Source organism: Quercus robur, chromosome 1 (genome assembly GCF_932294415.1).
Source record: "Quercus robur chromosome 1, dhQueRobu3.1, whole genome shotgun sequence".
Lineage (NCBI taxonomy): Eukaryota > Viridiplantae > Streptophyta > Magnoliopsida > Fagales > Fagaceae > Quercus > Quercus robur.
This window is the reverse complement of record NC_065534.1, coordinates 38581048-38589810: the sequence shown is the minus strand read 5'-3', so window position 1 is coordinate 38589810 and position 8763 is coordinate 38581048. Positions and strand designations below refer to the sequence as shown.

General features: G+C 33.6%; 1 long non-coding RNA gene across 3 annotated transcripts; it reads left to right on the top strand.

Moving 5' to 3' along the window:
• The first annotated feature begins 4806 nt into the window (after positions 1–4806).
• LOC126689248 (uncharacterized) lies at positions 4807–8664 on the top strand. 3 transcript variants are annotated; one of them, XR_007644448.1, is made up of 5 exons: positions 4807–5242; positions 5600–5655; positions 6417–6474; positions 6635–6752; positions 8296–8664. It is a non-coding gene; the product is annotated as an uncharacterized LOC126689248 (long non-coding RNA). The 3 variants fall into 3 exon arrangements; XR_007644452.1 differs by lacking the exon at positions 5600–5655; XR_007644449.1 differs by lacking the exon at positions 6417–6474.
• Positions 8665–8763: the final 99 nt, after the last annotated feature.

Genomic DNA, 8763 nt, shown 5'->3' with positions numbered 1-8763 from the left:
AAATCTTGTGTTTTTCCTCCTCTGTGCCTCTCTCAACCCAAAACATTATTTTCTCCAAAAACTCAATAAAAACTCAAGGGCTTTCATCTCTAAGACTCATCTAAGGTATGTTTTAACACTTTTTCACTTTTGATTCCTTAGATTAAGCCTTAGATTCTAGTATTTTTACGGTTGGTTTATTTTAAAAGGGTTGGGAAAATTTCAAGTTTTTGTCAAATATTTTCAATTTTCTTGATTGGGTTGTCTCCCATTGTGTTTGTTTGTGTTTTTGTTGGCCCTAAGTGGCATTTTAACATGTATTTAGACAAGATTTCCTTATGTTCATGCATTGTTTCATATGTTAGTGGAATGTGTGCACTCTAAGTGTTCGATAAAATTCCTAAATGGTGTTTTCTCATTGTTTTGGACTCCGATGAGTACCATTTTTTTTTTTGGGGATTACCATGTTTTTACATAACTAACATGTTTTGATTATTGGTCGTGTGTTTTACGCACTTTGTCCCATGAGTGCTTTGTCATGCATTGCTCATGCATCTCACATGCACACCACAAGCACACTTGATGCACACACTCTATCACTTGACATGTTTTGCATTTTACTCATGCTATGTAAGTCTTGTTAGACCTTTAGCACTTAAAACATGATTTTGTGACCTTATTTGCTTGTCTAATTGCTATTTAGGACTATTTTGTTCGTTTTTATGGACTAACTTGAATCTAATCAAGTTTGTTTCCATGTTTGTGTTTGTTGTTGTTTGTTTGTGTTGGTGTTCATTTTGTAGATGTCTCCTCGTCAGAAATCAGTAGCAAAGAAGTCTTCAAAGCGTCCCTGCCCCTCCTCCGACTCATTTAGAAATGATGATGCTAGTATAGCCATCATTGATCATTACAAACGGGCCTCGATCGTCTTAGAGAGGACTGTGGATCTTGAATCCCTAAAGGACACTTTCATTCTGGAAGTGTTCAAGGAAAGGACGTCATCATTAGGGAATTCTTCACTAATGCTTTTGTGGAAGGCGACTACATCAACTGTTGGTTAAGGGGGAGAGAGTTCTCAGTTTCAAGGGAGTCAATTCAAGAGGTCTTGGAGAAAGTAGAAACTTGAGCCTTTTATGCAAGTTCTTAGAGGACAACTCAAGAAAAGGGCCTTGCACACGATTGAGTTCACCCTTGAAATGCGAGCGTTGGCCTATATCATGATCTTCAACCTCTACCTGGTGAAGAACTTAACGACATTGTTAGCCCCAAGGTCCGTGTTCCTATATGATTTCTTCACTCACAGAGAGATTGACATCTTTGGTCACATTTATCACCTCTTCGGTGTATCTCAAATTCCGAGAGATGAAGAAGTTGAAGAAGGAAGCAACACTGATAGAAATTGATTAATTCACTTCCGTACCGGAGGATACTCCACAGCCTTCTTCTTCTCAAGTTCAAGCAAGAGTAGCCGACCACCTTGATCTTATACTTGGAAGGGTTGAAGAGTTGCATATAATGCTAGCTTCACACATCATCTACTCCACAACTTAAGTCACTTACCTTGAAGGCCAAATCACTGCCTTATCTTCTCAAATTCAAGACATGATGGAGAAATCTAACTCGGAGTTCAATGCATTCTAGTACCTTTGGCCATTTCGGTCAAAAAGAGGGAGTAGATTAGCTTGAAGGGGAGTACAGCTTGAGGGGGAGTAGTAACATCATTAGTTTATTTTGGTGGTTTCTAGTTTTTTATTTTTATATTTTTTTATGCTTTTATAACTTTTGGAAATTTACAATGCTTTATTTAAAGCTTTCAAGTACTTTAGTTTAAAACATAGTTCTCTTTAGTACTTTATGTTTTTTGGTTTTTATAGCCGTTCCTTGATGCTTATTGTTTTCTATTGCTTATTGCCTTAGTTTCTTTAATGCATCATGTGGTATGTTGGACATGCAATTGATTTTAGCGTTACTCTTAATTGCATTGCGTGTCCAAATGATCATTTACATGTTAAATGTTCATTGTGATCATTTCCCAATGACTATTTATGTTTGATCAAGTTATGTTTTATGTCTTATATTTCACGTGGTATCTTGATCGCATTTTACTTGTTCTTTATACATGCCTTGTGTTCTACTTGTCTTGTGCTTAATGAAATTTACTTGTTATGTGCAAGTGTTTCAGGGTACAGGTGTATATGGTTCAAGTGCTTCACAGCTTTTAGATTTAGGTGTGAATGGGTTTTGCCTGTGTTCCCAAACTCAAATTTAAGTCTAGAATCTGTTTAGGGGTTTTGTCACGGAATAGCCAAAGGGGGATATTGTAAAGTTGTGATTTTCAACTATCTTGTGTTGGCTTTAATTCCGTGCCAAATTCGATTGTAATTTTTTGCCAAATTCAATTGTAATTTCTTCAATCACTTTTCTTGTATATATGTGGATTTATTTGTAAGGGATGAGTGTGAGAGATCGGTGAAGAATCAAGCTTTAAAAGGTGAATCAGTGGAATTTGCGACTAGCTTGTGAGTAGCTTACGAGAAGCAACCCATGAAAAGGCCACATGTGGAGCACATGACTAGAAGATGAAGAGTTGTGCCAGGCTATCAATTTCGCAAGTGTTTCATGAGAAAGGCCATCCCACAAAGTACCCAAGAAAGTTTCTATTTGGCAAAAAGTTGTGATGCTTTACCAAATTCTTTACCCACACTATAAATACCATCATTAACCACGAATTGGAGAGAGTGCATTTTAGATAGAAAACCCTAGCAAATACCCTTGAGAGTTAGAGATTGTTACACCCATAATCATCTACACATTTTCTTGTGGTTTTCCTCAACTACTACCTCTCCATCTCTAAATCCTTGAGAGGTTGATAGCTCAAACACTTACCACACCCATTCTGAGTGTCAAGTGAGATTTTGGTGCTGTTGAGAAGTATTGGAAGGAGCCAATGATTGGCGAATGGAATCGGGCTGAATTGCGGGATTCGGAAAGCTAGAGAAGACAAGATTCCGAGAAATCCGTTGGTAGCAGGAGTTTAGAGGGCTCAAGTACATAGGGTAGACTAGGCTTGGAAGGTCTTTTGTTATTTGTGTATTCCAACTTTATTCTCTAGTGGATCGATTTCAACTTGGAGGGTCACACAGAGGTTTTTCGCTGAGTTCTTCGGTTTCCTCTTCGATAACACGTCTTAGTGTTATCTTGTGTTTGCATCTCACTTCCCTACTCTTTTAGATTTCATTTTATTGTTTATGATGGATGAATATGGCTTAGGGTTGCTTTATCAGTTCATTGCGCTTATTTACTCTTGTTCTGCATTTAGTTTAAGTTAGAGTAAAAGTAATCTAGCTGTAATTTTTTATTGAGGGTTTGAACAAGCTCTTAGGTTTTAGCACAAATCCAAGCTTTCAAAGATAAGTTGGTAATACTTGAGAAGATTTGTGGTTCTAGGAATCCGATAGATATGTTGACCAAGGGAGATTTGTTGGGGCTTTTGTGGAGCCCAGTTGTGTTTGATCTGAATTATGACCCAACCCGAAATAATATTGTTACAGTTTTTAATGGGAGATTTTCTGAGGCTTAGTCCATGGAGCGGAGGCTTGGTCTTGTGTGCAGGATATAAAAACTATTGTGTTTGAGATTAGGGTTTTATGTTGTTTTTGAGAGAAAAAACTATACTCCCACATCTTGTATTTTTCCCCATGAGAATAGTGAAATCCTTACAACTTCGTAGACATAGGCAAATTGCTGAACTACGTAAATACTGTCTTGTGTGATTTTTTTTTTTTTCAGCGCATATTTTTTCTCTATTTTTGCATCTCACAAATCTGACAATTTTGTGTTTATTCCCCTTCATTTTAGTGGTAAAGTCTTTTGTAATTAGTTAATGATTTTGAGTTCAAATTATGCCTACACCAAAATAAATTAGTATCTTATTTTGATAAAAAAAAGATTTAAAATTCATCGTAAATAAGATGTCATAGATTCAAATCTATAATATCTATCAATAAACATCTAGATTCTGTTAAAGATATATAGTTTTACAAATGTGTATTGCTTTAGCAATCTAATTGCACTTCAATCCTTGTTTCCAAAATTTTGTGTCCTAGATTTTGTTAAAGATATATAGTTTTACAAATGTATATTGCTTTAGCAATCTAAATGCACTTCAATTCTTGTTTCCAAAATTTTGTGCCCAACAAACATCGATGGATCCAACGTAGAATAGTCAGCAGGAGTAACTCTATCCTCTCTTAAATTCCTTGTACAGATTAGATTACAACGTCACCTTTCCTTCAATTCTTGTATGTTAAAGTCTTTTTGGTTTTTTGGTTACAAGATACCTATGGAAATGGTTCTTGTTTACTTCTTAAACTCCTTATATCTACTAAATGGAAGTGGAAATAATTGCACCAACTAAAATTTTGTTTTCTATATATAAAACAATGAAAGGATTTGGAATTATTTTAGAATTGCACTAATTAAAAAAAAAAAAAAAAAAAAAAAAGAGGTAAATTGTGAGAAAAATTTTCAAGGTTAAATCCCATATATTGTAATTTTAAAAACTTATAAGTCATACTAAAATATAAAAAAGAAGGAAAAATCTGCATTTTTTTTTTTTTTAAGTGTTCCCAAAACATAAAACTTATTAGTTATTTCTTTACTTTTCTCTTCCACCATACCATACCGTATAGGAAACAACCAATCTAATCTAATCTAATCTAATACTATATATAATAGCAAAAGCCTTTAACGAGGTGTTGCCACGTTAGGAAAAAAGGCCCTTGCAAATGCTGCCACGTTTACCATTTAAAAAGCGATAAATTACAATCTTTCACAATGTTAAAACATTGTTTGGAGCCTCTGGGTATAAAAAGAAACTAACCGCTTAAAACAAAATAAAAAAGAAAGAGAGAGTGGTACACGGAGAAAGGAGAGAGCTGTGAGGTGCATCGAAGACCCTAACACACAGTGAGACCGAGAGCAAGAGATCCCAACAATGGCGACACATTTCAAGGAGAAAGGAGAGAAACCCGTAACTCCTCTCTCTTCTTAGAAACCCAAAAATCAAAACCAAATCCTTCCCCCAAGATCAAAATCCAAAACTTAGATGAGAAAGAAGTAAGCGATCAGAGGTGCCATTCTCACACAATCTCTGATTCTCTCATACAACGGTGACCGATTCATCAGACCAACTCAACTTCAACCCTACCACTACTACAGAAGAAAACCCAAAACAAACCCTAGACGACGACATTGTACTAAGGTATTGCTCTCTCTATCTCTCCGTGTGTGTTTGTTTTCTGTTTGGGTACTGAGAAAGTGTGTGAAAATTAAAAGTTTCGAGTTTTTAGATATGGTTTTTGATTGGTTGTGATGGGGATTTTGTTTATTAGGTTTTGAGAAAATGAGGGAAAGAAAATAAATTTCAATTCAGAAATCTTAGATTTTTTAAAAATTAATTTAGAGGGGAATAAAATTATTTAGTTTTGTTGTGATAAAGTTTTGGTACCTCCCTGATATGGTTCTTTGGCTTATTTCCTCTTTGGATTATTCATATTTTATGATTTTCTTGATATTGATCTGTTTCTAATGGATTTGTTGAAAAATTGGCCTTATATAGAGAGTTTGGCTGCATAAAAGAACGGGTGGATGGTGAAAAAAGTTGGAATTTGTCATGTAATTGCTGCTATAATTATTGTTTCTTTGTGTATTACTGTTTTTTCCTGTTATGCATGTTTTGATCTCATGTTGGATTGATAAGGAGTTGTGATTGTCAATTAACCATCTTCTATTGCATTTATTTCTAAATGAATTTTCTTTTCGTTTGTTACTGACTAATTGGTTATTACTAAAAATAAAAAATAAATAAAAAAAGAAAAAAAGAAAAAAAAGAAGAGAACAAAGTCAGTATTAGGCAGACTTCCCATTAACGACGATCCTCCCACCATCATCATGTCTGAACCACTACTGATAAGTTTCTCTCTTCATTTTTCAGTTTGTTCATTAAATATGATCATAATTTGATATTTTATTTGGAGTGGTTTCGATTTAGGTTATTTCAGTTTATGCATTAAATTTGATCAAGTGTTTTTATATTTGTTTGGATTGGTTTCAGTTTAGGTCTTTGTGTCTCTCTAGCCAATGGCTGCCATATTTTAAAAGAAGAAAAGGAAGAAAAAAGCCTTCAGTTGAGATAACGAACCGGTTAAGAATTTTTCAATCACATAGAGAGCAGAGTATTTTTGATCTTTTCAATTTCTTTTACGCTTCTTGAATGAGCATTCCTGGCCAAGAGTTTCCAATCGTTCCATTCAGCGTTTATTTATTTAACTCTCTCTTGGATTCAATTGTGAATTTCATTTGTCATTGATTGATTTCTATTCCAAATCTGTGTAATAAAAAAATTAAAGGGTTTTTCTTTAACTTTTCTTTTCTAGGTTTGTAGGTGAAAAGGCAAATCCTTCGAAGCAATTTGAGTAAAAACAGTACTACCAGGTATAGTTTCCATTTTATTTGAACAGTCACCAGTAATTTTCTTTTTAATTGAGTGTTAAATATGCTTTATGTTTTGATATTTGGTTGGATTGATTGATTTAGGTATTTGGGTTAGAATTTTTTGTTTTTTTTTGTTTTTTTTGTTTGTTTTGGATTTTAGGATTGAAACAGTTCAGGGCTGTTATGTGATTAATTTTACAATCTGCATACTATGCTATCAACCACATCTATGCTGCTGGATGCCACTTCTCTCTGTACAACAATCTGTCACTAAACAGGTAATTATTCTTTTACACATTTCTAATGTGAGTTATTTTGTTATTTTTTCTATTTGAATATAGGACTTCTTCTAGATGTTTCTTTACATATATCTTATTTGAATTTTCTTCAACAATATATACTCAAGGCCATAACATATTTTTTTCCCTTCTTCAAATACTGTGTCTGCCAGTAGTTTTTGCGATTCCCAGTTCATTGTTTTCCCACGATTGCTTTTCCTATTCAAATACTGTTACTTTGATTGCATAGTTAATTGATGGTGTTATGCTCATCCTCTGGATGCTTTCCTTTGGCCTATATAACCTCTAGCTTTCTATTTGTTTTCTAATTTATTTTGTGGTTTTCTTTAATGTTTAACTGAAATGTCTTTTATTAATGTTTCCTTTACCTTTCTGCTTTCTCTATTTCTTATTGTGTTGATTATAGGGTTTAATCAAGATCATTAAAATTCCTTGAGAGAGAGAGAGAGAGAGAGAGAGAGAGAGAGAGATCTAAGGAAATTTACCACTGTCAAACCAGTGTCACCCTATTTTAAAACTTCAAGCCACCATCTTAACTTCAAAATATTATAGTTAAAGTTTTAAATTTTATTTCCAAATTTGCTGCTAACATATGATTAAGGCTTTGGTTTTGAATTTGGATGCAAAATATAATTAAGGCTTTGGTCATTAATTTCCTTTGAAGCATCGTTTGTGTGATTTGTTTGGAGGAGAACGGGGGGTTGGTTATTAATTTGAGTATGAGTGTGGGTTTATTTATGTAAATTTGAATGCATATGTCAATTTATTATTCAATTCAAATCTGAAATTGGAGTCATCTGTCTAAATTCCTTGTCTGATTCTTTTAATCTCTTAAATTAATAACTCTCTCTCTCTGTCTCTCTCTCTCTCTCTCCTTTTTCGGCTCTTCTCCTTCTCAAATAAACAACTCTTCATTTCTCCAATTCTTTCATTTAATTGCCTCTACCCTTAAAAGTTAAAACATCAAGAACCACAATAGCTACTAAATGAAAAAAAGAGGTATTTGTCTTTTGGAACAAGAACCACAAAAGAAGAGACAGAGAACTCCACTCCTATTGGAGTCACACACTTCTCCAGCAATGGTATTAACCCAGAGTGAAAAGTCCATCCAAAAAAGTTACGCTTTCCCTTTCTTTTCTACTCAATATGAAACAACGGAGTATTATGATTTTTATTTAGATTTCCTAATCCATTAATGTTGTTAATTGCTTTAGTTTGAGTATTGTTGGTTTAGAGCATTTTGGTTTCTTAAGTTATATTTAAACTTAATTAATCTGTGCCTTGCTACTTTGTGTTTTGTCAGTTGGGTATGAAATATAGATGTGGTTTTGATCTTTGCAATATGTGTTGAGCATGAGAGTTATATCATTTTTGTGAAATGAAAGTTATGTTTTTCTCACCTCTAAGTTTAACTATTTGATCGTCTGAGTGTTTCTTTTAAATATTATTAGATATTATTCTCATATACTTTAAATGAAAACATGACAAATGTTAATACCTAATTTATTTAAAATATTTGTAGGTAACTATCGATTGTCATTCACATGGGCAACAAAGCTCTACATCAACTTTGACATTGACATTCCAAAAGTCACAAAGGAAATTAAGCCCAAAGGACCTCCTAAAGGGCTGGATGGATAACTTTCTTCCATCATAGAAAAATAGTTGCTGAAATAGAAGACTTGGAAGCATAAAAAATGCTTAAGAATTATGCACCAAGTTCTATTCTCCGTACCCTTTTCTTATTTACTTAATTTTCTGTTTTATTTCAGATTATGAGAGATTTAATTTTTTGTATTTAGGCTATGGTTTTGTAATCTGAGCATCCTAAGACTCTTATATCAACATGAATTTAAGTTTTGTAATATATGTGATTCTAATTTTGAACTTAGTTATAATTGTAGATTGTAATTCATTTGTCTTTGTTAGAGTGCCATACTGTTCAGTGCAGCCTTATTTTGGGAATAAGATTGATGAAAATTGAGAATGC